Consider the following 9892-nt stretch of genomic DNA (forward strand, 5'->3'; position numbering starts at 1 on the left):
AGTCACAGTCTTGTACAGGCTTAGAACCTAAACCACACTGATATGCATTCACATAGAGAGACAAACCAAATGCACACACATATGTATTTTTATGTATGTGTATGTATATACGATGTAATGTATACGTGATACATACATACACACACGTACATTACATTGATAGGTTGCATTTACAAATTATACAGCACAAAGTGACATAACCCTCTGAAAAGCAATGACCATAGATGGCAAAGGGACATAAAAATGTCTTCATCCTTTAATGAAGTAATCCCATCCTGAAAATTTATCCTAGGAAAATAGTTCAACAGCAGTTAGATCCTAGGTTCACAAACATACCTATTAACAATAACAATAACCCATATTTATTAAGTACTTATTGTGTGTCAGGCACCATTTTAAACACTTGACAATTATTAACTCATTTAACCCTTACATCAATGAAATTAATACACTATCATGATACTTACATTGAAATGAAACTGAAGTATAGATGACTTAAATATTTAATTTGTCCAGAATTACAGAGCTAGAAAGTAGTAAAAGATGAGATTTAAACCCAGGCAGTATGGTTCTGGAACCCACAATTTTATCCCTATATGTATACTGCCTCTACTATGAAGGCATTATCCATCACAGAAACCAAGTGAAAATAACCCAAATCTTCCACAAGAGAGGAATGGTTCTATAAATTATGGTAAGATCCTTTATAAACAAAATATTTCTAAAATAATACAACATGAGTTTAAGATTACAGTAATACCTCGAAGACATTGCAGGTTCAGTTCCAGACCACCGCAATAAAGCAAATATCATAATAAAGCAACTAACATGAATTTTTTGGTTTCCCAATGTATACAAAAGTTATGCTTACACTATGCTATAGTCCATTAAGTGTGCAATAGCATTATATCTAAAAAAAAAAGTAGATGCCTTAACAAATACTTAATTGCTAAAAAGTGCTAACCATCATCTGAGCTTTCAGCCAGTCACAGTAGTAACATCAGAAATCACTGACCACAGATCACCATAACAAATATAATGAAAAAGCTTGAAATAATAAAGGAACAATAAAGTGAAATTCAGTGAGAGGAGGTATGCCTGTATCTTCCTCATGTTTATGAAATTGTACTATTTTTTTCCCACAGAAAAGCCTGGTTCCTCTTATTTAATGGCATAAACCTACAAAAGAGATGAACAGATGTCTTCCTATCCTTCAACTAACTCTTCAAGCTAATGTTATTTGTTAACATGTTCAGTTTCATCCAATAAGCCAGAGTCATCTTGGGTGGCAGAGTGAGAGTCACTTATTAAAAATTCAAACCCTTGCTATCATCCCCTGAAATTCTGATGCAGTAGGCCTGAGGTGGGGCCCTGGAATATATATTTAAGCCAAGCCTGTCTCGATGCAGGTGATTCACATGACCACATTTTGTGAAACACAGCAACCATGAAGTGCTTGAGGTCAGGGAATCCACTGATTCCCTCTGGGAATGTTCTTGGTATGAAGGACAGCATACAGGACAGAAGTGCTCATCTGTCTCCTGAGTTGAACTCCTCTTGGGGTCTGTTCATTCCACTCTCTAAATGAAGGTGTTTCCCAGGGTTGTGTCCTCAGCCACCTTCTTTCTGGATTTCTCCAAACACACATGTAGTAGCATGATGTTATAATTTCCAAGTGAATTTCTCATACATTATATCCCTTGATCCTAAAAGCCTCAACTGACCATGTAACATGCTCCAGGTACTGCTCCATTTCTTAAAATCATCACCTACATATTACTCTTTTCTCTATCTCCTTTTAATTCTTCAACTTCCTATAATCTTGCCTCTGCCCTCAACCTCCACAAAACCATGCTTGTGAAGATCACCAACAGCCTCTACATTGCAAAATTCTGTGGTCATTTCTCTATTCTCACCTTACTTGATCTCTCAGGAATAGTCAACATAGCTGAACAACCCTCCTTCTGGAAACAGTCCTACATGTATGGCTTCTGTCTTCTTGCTGAATCCTCCTCCGCTAGCTGACCTCTAAATGTTGACTTTCTATGGGGATTGGTTCTGCTTCTCTTATCCCTAGATGAGCTCATCTAGACCTGCCATTTTAAACATGCTTTATTTGCTGAAGACACATTGCATACAGAAAAAAAAAGGCCCAACCAAAGTTGAGGGAAAAACCAAAGACAAAATCCAAGGTATACCAAATAGTTGATGAAAAGGCAGATGAATAGAGACCCACAAAGAAGATGGAGGAGGACCCATCAGGAAAGCAAGATGAAAGTCAGAGTGTGGTGGCCTTGAAGCCAAAAGGAAAGAAAATGTCAAGAAGGAACAAGTGCCACCTCCCTGCTCTGTTCACTGATACATAGTATTAAGACTGTAAAACAGTCACTGAAATTTTATAAGGAAGGAGGCCATTGGTAAGGGTCAAAGAGACATGCAGTGGAGTGGAACAAAAACACAAAGAGAAACAGAGACGAGAAATCACATGGTCCCTGAGTCAAAGAGATGAAAAAGTAGCAGCCTCAGTCCTTTAGCAGCTTCAAGAAGAAAACTGAGTTTAGCAACAATACAAAAAGATCTAGTGTTTTAGTGGACCATGAGTTCGTTATGAAGTGCTATGATGTAATTGCTGAAAATGTTTATGTAATCTTAAATTACATTAAGAAACAGGGTGTCTTGATCTCTTTAAGTACTATTGCCATTATATTCTGTGCTGGTTAGAACACGTGTAATACTGAGTTCAATTCTGGGTAGGGTATTTTAAGACTGGACAGAAGGGCAAAGTATGGTGAGAGACCTGGAGACTGTGTCACTTGAAGAATGGCTAGAGGAACTAGAAATATTAAACATGAAAAAGACTTAGAGGGAATGTGACAGCAATCTTCAAGTTTATATAAAGTATAGTCACCTAGAACAGGAAAGACATGTGCACTGTAGCTAGGAATAACGGACATAAGTTATAAAGACAGCTATGTAAGTTATGTATAGCAGTGTTTTATTCAATAAAAGCAGCCCTCAATTTTAAAAATGCCTAACTATTAACTATTGGGTACAAAGCAACAAAACTTTACTTTCCTCTCAGATGTCTCTAATGAGCATTTCTTACTCCTTCCTATACTGCTAAAAATCACACCTATAATCAAGCCTCACATGCGCCCACTGTTATTCTCTTGCAATAGAATCTGTAATGCCTTAATGAATACTGGGATAATAGAGACAACTGAGGCAGAAAGAACACTGCATTTGAAGTCAGAAAACATGGCTCTGCTAATTATTAACAGTATGTGAATGTCCAATAAATGATAAAGTACTATATAAGATCATATTCAAAAAGAAAAAGAATTAAACTATAAGCCAGAGAGACAAGAGAAGAAAAAAAAAAGATAATGGAATATAAAGGAACGTTGTCTTAATACTGTTCCTCCCTGTTCTCTTACTCGCTCCTTGCTTGGTCCCACAGCCATCATCCCAATTCTACTACATTCCTGCTAAGAATCCTGTATGAGCTTCCTGTGGCTACTGTGACAAAGTAGCAAAAGATGCAAGGCTTAAAAGAACAGAAATCTATTGTCTCATACTTTTGGAGGCCAGAAGCCCGAAATCAAGATGTTGGCAGGTCCACGCTGCCTCTGAAATCTGTGGGGGAGAGTCCTTCCTTGTCTCTTCCTAGCTTCTGGTGGTTTGTTGGCAATCCTTGGCATTCTTTGCCTTGTAGCTGCAGTACTTCAATCTGTGCCTCCACAGTCACACGGCATTCTCCATGTGTGTCTGTCTTCACATGGTAGTCTATGTGTCTCTTCTCTTCTTATAAGGACACCTACTCCAGTATGACCTCATTTTAGCTTACATCTTAATTACATCTGCAGAGACCCTATTTCCAAATAAGGTCCCATTCACAGATAGCAGGGGTCAGGATTCAACATATCTTTTTTGAGGACACAACAAACCCCCATCTTGGGAACTCACCATTCCTCCCAAATCACTCCTGCTCTCCCCTCTCCACATATTCATATCACCCCAACTCGCCTCCTTCTCTTCTCCAAAACCTCTGTCTCATCTCTTTCTTTAATCATATTAGAGGCCTGTCCTTAGAACAATGGGCCAGAAAGGCAAACTCCAACAGCTTGGAGTTAGAAACACCTGTTTCTACTGCCTAGAAAGTTCCAAGGAAAGAACATTTTTATTTCAGTTGCTGGGATTCCAAAAAAAGATGTGCTATGGGGGAATCCGAGTGAGAATTCTGAATGTAGTTTTTTTACAGAGAAATTATTAGAAATTGTGGTGAAGGTCTTTTAAGCCCATTAAATTAAAGGTTATACATGATGCTATTGGTTGGCTTAACTACTGAAATGTCATGAATAGCATTATTTATAGAAAAAAATGCATCCAGAGTTTCAAACAATAATCTTACAAAGGAACTTTTGGAATACATCAATTTGCAAGAGATTGCCTGCATTAAAAAACACTGCTAACAAAAACAGCACAGCAACAATATAAATGCTCCTCCTCAGTGGAGGCATCTTCAAATGGAAGTTGAAGATGGTTTCAGGGAACCGAGCAGGGTAAAAGGACGAGTCAGTGCTTCTCACACTCAAGTCTATGTGTTCTGAGAAATTTTTAAATTCTGTATTGTTATTCTGATAACATTAAAAATATATACGGATATCCTGGATTATCTACATGTATACCATACAAATGAGTGATGGCACACAATTCAGTGCTGCATTTGCATTACGAAGGCACAGATACCAAGAAAGTCCCTAAAATAACAGTGCTTAAGTTTTAATGTATTGGAAGCATGTCTGGCTGCTCCTAGGTTGGCACATCCTAAAATCATAATGCCAATCATGACTGAAGCACTCTTTTATTCCTGTTGTGTCTTTTAATCAGTTATAAAGACAAAATTTATTTTTTGCAGTAACGATCTACATCTGAAAGATATCTGCATGGAAAAAGCCTTTTATTTTTAAGAGCTGAGACTTTTATCTGACATTCTGAAAATGAGTGTGGAAGAATAACATTAACTCATAAATTATCTCAAGCTAAGCAGAAAACAATACTCAAAGGTGTCTGTACCAAGTGGAAACCAAATGATACTCTAATGTGCTATATGAATAAAGGCTGTGCAACTACTCAAACAGAAAAAAGAAATGGAAGAATTAACTTGTCACATAGCACATAGTAGTAGCCTATGCCCAATCAAAAGAAAGCATTCTGTATCATTATTTGTATTACCGCAAGGAGATGTATTATGTTTAATCCTTGTAACAGTTCATAAGCAGAACGTTTCATAAGAAATATGTTACAGAAATTAAATTTTTTCCACCCTTGTATCATGGGGCATACTATTAAATTGGTCCATTAAATTAAATGTGGGGGACATGGAAGGTGCTCAGGAAAAAGATGGGAACTCATTTTAGAAGATAGCTATGGAACAAGAGAAGGCACAGAAGTGAGAACACGCTAGAGAAGGTAAATAAACTAGCCTGATGGGACAGAATGGTCCACATTTGGCAAATGAGAAGGTTTAGGGATAAATCTAATGGCCATGTGTAAAAAGAAGGCCTTGTATAAATTAAGTAATTTGTATTCGCTCAAATAGTTTTTCTATTTCAGTTCAACACATGTTCTAAGGGTTTACTATATGGCACCCAATACAGTAGACACCAGAGGTATGAAGAGCAGTAAGAAAAGGACATCAAGGGAACCATAGTACAATATGGAAGACAGACATAAACAAATAAATGCAATAAAGTTTGAGTGAATAATTGAAGACTGTACACAATTGTTTGGAAGATTTTTTAAAGTTGTGTGATTATCTCATCTTGCATGAAGGAAAAAAATGCATGTGTCAGCCTATGTACTGGGAATTTCCTTAGTATACAATGATTTCTTCTCAGAAGAGAGGTCAAAGTGTCTGCTTTATCCTCACTAGGTTCTCAACGCCCAGCACAGTGCCTGACATATAATATTCCCTCAAATATTTAATAAATTAATAAACACTAAGCATGTTTTGATTTTAAATATACTATAAATGATAGATAACTTTATATTCAGTAGGACCTGGCAAGAAAGATATTTTAATTACCAAACTATCTCTCTAAGTAAGATAAAGGAGTTGCGATGAGAGTAACCCAATCCTCAACTCTTCTTAGGGAGGAAATAAGCAAAGGACAGAAAAGCCACCAATTCTGATGTAATAACCTTGGAGGAGACAGAAGAATGAAGAACAAATACTGATATGAGAGAGAAAAAGAAGAGGTGTTTATGAAAATCCTGAAGTCTAGTCACAGATCAAGGCTACTCTGGTTAGCATTCCAAATACTCTTTTTGGGTGATGCTCTCAGATTCAACCCAATCCTCCTAACTTCCTCAGGACAGGAGATCACCCTATCAAGTAAAAAACCTGTTCTATTTTGCATTAACCACCACCACCACCACCAAATAATATCACCTTGATTCTTCTTGTTTTCCCCTTCCACAAACACTCACAAATACATAAGCTACTGAGAGTAGCGATCTCCTATGTCTTATTTCCAGCTAAATCCCTTGCACTTCTGAGTGTCTAGCACATATTAACTGTTCAATAAATGTTTGTTACACATATGAGTGGCCCTGCTCTCAGTCACAGCTATTCAAAGGGAAAGAATGTCTGAAACATGACAGTACACTCTGGGATCAGGGGTGAGACAATGGAGGTACAGGTAGTTGAGAGCAATTAACAAGACAGAAAGAAAAGGACTTGATAACTGATTGTGGCGGTTATACAGGAGGGAGGTGTAAAGCATTTACTAAAGAGTCTAGTACGTCGTCAGTTTGTGAAATATTGGCCAATAGTAATAACAGGAACACATCATACAGGTCTGACGCTGAGGAATTAGGTCTGGGCAGAGATACAGAGTTCCTATCCGAACTGAGGAAGAAGAATGACAACACTGAGCCTTGGAGGAAGGGCACGCTGAGGGCTAGGAGCCCAGAAGTAGGAGGTAAAGCAGAAAGTGACGTCATCGAAGCAAGGGCGTAGAGTTTTTAGAAGATTCAAGAAATCTCAAGAGATTCAAATGATACAAAGAGGTCTTGCAGAATGCAAACTGAGGGAAAGTTAACATTCTTTTTGTCCTTCTGTAACAACTTAAGTGACGCATTCTGACTCTTTCACTCGAGGCCTTTTTAGTGACATAAAACGCACTTCACCAAAACTGGACCTGTCCGACAATTCCAACTGTCGACACCAGAGAAGCCCTAGTCACCCTCGCATTGCCTCCTAATTCCACCTTCCCGTCGATACCTCTGTCCTCCCTCTGCCATCGTCTCCCCGCCTTCGGCCCGGGGCTCCCCGCTGCTTTTACCTGTCCGGGCACCGTGTGAGAACTCGGGGATCGGGACAGAGCTGCGCGGGTCAGCGCGGGGTGGCCAGCTGCCCGCTCCCAGAGAAGACCGGACCGGACGCCGCCAGCTTCCGCAAAAAGCGCCCCGCCCGCGCGCGGCCTCCTGGGAATGTGAGCTATCCTCCAATGGGAGCGAGAGGCGGGGAGGGGCCTGCTGCGTTCCCAGCCCCCGCACTTCCCAGGAGCCGCAGTGCATTCTGGGAGTGGTAGTTTCGGCTGGCCTATCGCCGAATCTGTCACCGGCTCCATCAATAATTCTTGTCATAAACAACATCAAGCGCTGTTCCTTAGAGAAAGCGAGAGAATGCGGGGCCACAAAAAGTCCACCGGCATTGAGTCGGCGGGATAAATGAAGAGCCAAGCTTCCGCCACCGTCTCCCTGCTTAGTGTTAGCAGGTCACGTCGCCTGTTACCTCACAGACGAGATCGAATTCATCTGACAGGAATTCCTTGTACTTTCGCCACGAAATTTTTTAACCTCCTTGGATCCCTCAGCAATCCTTTCTCCCATTCCTTTGCAATAATAATAATGTTAATAATAATAATAAACCAACTACTTTCCTTTGATGTGAACTCCTTCATTCCCTTCACATTCCTATTCCTTCTTACCAACTCAGTAGAGCTCCACTAACAAACTAGTCTGCCTCGTATCTCAACGGCTCCCTGCTCACTTGCTCTTTATTATCAGCATTTAAAGATTGTCAAAGTTCCCCTCACCTAAAATATTCCAAAGTCACCTTTCTCAACCCCACGCCACCCCAAACCCCTCACCACACACAGACTTAACTTCTCCTTTCCAATCAAAATTCTCAACCATTACCATACTTCAACTCTGCAGGATTTCACATTGGTTATTCCCTCCTTCTTGAACCTCTCTTAGTTTGGGCTGCTTTAAGAAAATACCACATGAACCTGGTGTAACCCCCCCCCCCAAAAAAATAAAAATAAAAATAAAAAAAAGAAAAAAAAGAAAATACCACAGACTGAATGGCTTAAACAGAAATTAATTTCCCCCAGTTCTGAAGGCTGGGAGGTTTCAGACCAGGGTGCCACAGCATGGTGGGGTTCTGGTGAGGACCTGCTTCCTGGCTTTCAGACTGTTGCCTTCTTGCTGTGTCTTCACACGGTAGAGAGATATTAGCTCCCTCTCATCTCTTTTAAGGATACTAATCCCATTCATGAGGGCTCCACCTCCATGATCTAATTACCTCCCAAAGACCCACCTCCAAATACAATCACACTGAGAATCCAAGTTCTAATATATAAACTGCGAGTGGGAGGAACACAAACATTCACTTTATAGCACCCTTTATTCTCCTAGTTCCTTCTAAGATGCTGCACTCTTCTGGTTCCCCTCCCACTTTTGTGGCAGATCCTCATTTTCCTTTGAAATGTTCATGTTCCATAGGGCTTTGCCTTACACTCTCTTCTTATTCTTCAAACTTTTCTTGATTGATCTTAACCAATCCCATTGCTTTGATTATCATCTGTATGCTGATGTTTCTCACATAAGAAGCCCAGACAAGACTCCTGTAACCCAGACTGAATTATCTAGTGAAAGTTGGGCATCTCTTTCAGGCATCTAAAACTTAATATAGTCCTCAGTTGACATAATACATTTCCACTCTCCCCTCTCCCATAACCTGCGCCTCCTTCTCCTCTAATTCCACCTCAGTGAATGGCACAACCATGTAATCAGTTGCCCACACCAGAAAGCTGGGTATTATTTTGAATGCTTTCACTCCCTCACAGCTCACATGCAAATGAGCAGCAAGCCGTATTAATTCTACCCCCTAAATATTTCACTTGTCACACTTCAGTTTTCTCATTTTTAAAATGAAGATGATAATAGCACCTGTCTCCAAAGATTGCTGCAATGATAAATGAGCAATAGTGCCTCACAGAGAGTAAGCACTCAAGGACAATAAGCATTTATTGAACAGGCATTATATTTAGTTCTTCTTTATTAGGTCTTACAGAATGATAACTAGCATTTACTTTTATTTAGTTTATATTTAGAGAGAAAGAAAAGGAAAATGAGAAATGGTGAGATATTTTGTGTAAGTTACAATCCACTCCATTCCTCAGTATTTTTCCAGTCATGACAAAAATATAGCACTAGCCACAAGGCACTGTACAAACTGTTCTACTCTAATGTGTGCAGCATATACCATACCTTATTTATTGTTGTCAGCTCTGGGTGGGCTATAGACATTCAGAAAATCATAACAAATGATCTGAGCACTAGAAACCAGAAGTAATATCTCTGTACCTATAGTATCTCCTCCACTATCTCCCTCACACTCACTCCTCAACACTTGAAATTGTTCTATCTAAAACAAAATCTGATCATTTCAAAATTTTACTTAAAATCTTAATTCGCTACCCATTATGTAGAGGATAAAGTCTAAGATTCGCAACAAAGAATTCAAGGCCCTCCACGACCTGACCTTGCTCTACCTTCCCTGCTTCATTATCTGCTTCTCTCACCAATGCATCCTGTG

The 9892-nt window shown here is 39.5% G+C and overlaps 1 protein-coding gene across 1 annotated transcript in view; it reads right to left on the reverse strand.

The window, feature by feature from the left end:
* VAMP7 (vesicle associated membrane protein 7) overlaps positions 1 to 7483 on the reverse strand; it is a 64882-nt gene extending 57399 nt beyond the window's left edge. The window contains exon 1 of the mRNA XM_057718654.1: positions 7350 to 7483. The gene's annotated coding sequence lies outside the window, so the exon portion shown is untranslated. The remainder of the gene's footprint in view (positions 1 to 7349) is intronic.
* Between the last annotated feature and the right edge of the window lie 2409 nt (positions 7484 to 9892).

Source organism: Hippopotamus amphibius, chromosome X, assembly GCF_030028045.1.
Source record: "Hippopotamus amphibius kiboko isolate mHipAmp2 chromosome X, mHipAmp2.hap2, whole genome shotgun sequence".
NCBI classification, from domain to species: Eukaryota; Metazoa; Chordata; class Mammalia; order Artiodactyla; family Hippopotamidae; genus Hippopotamus; species Hippopotamus amphibius.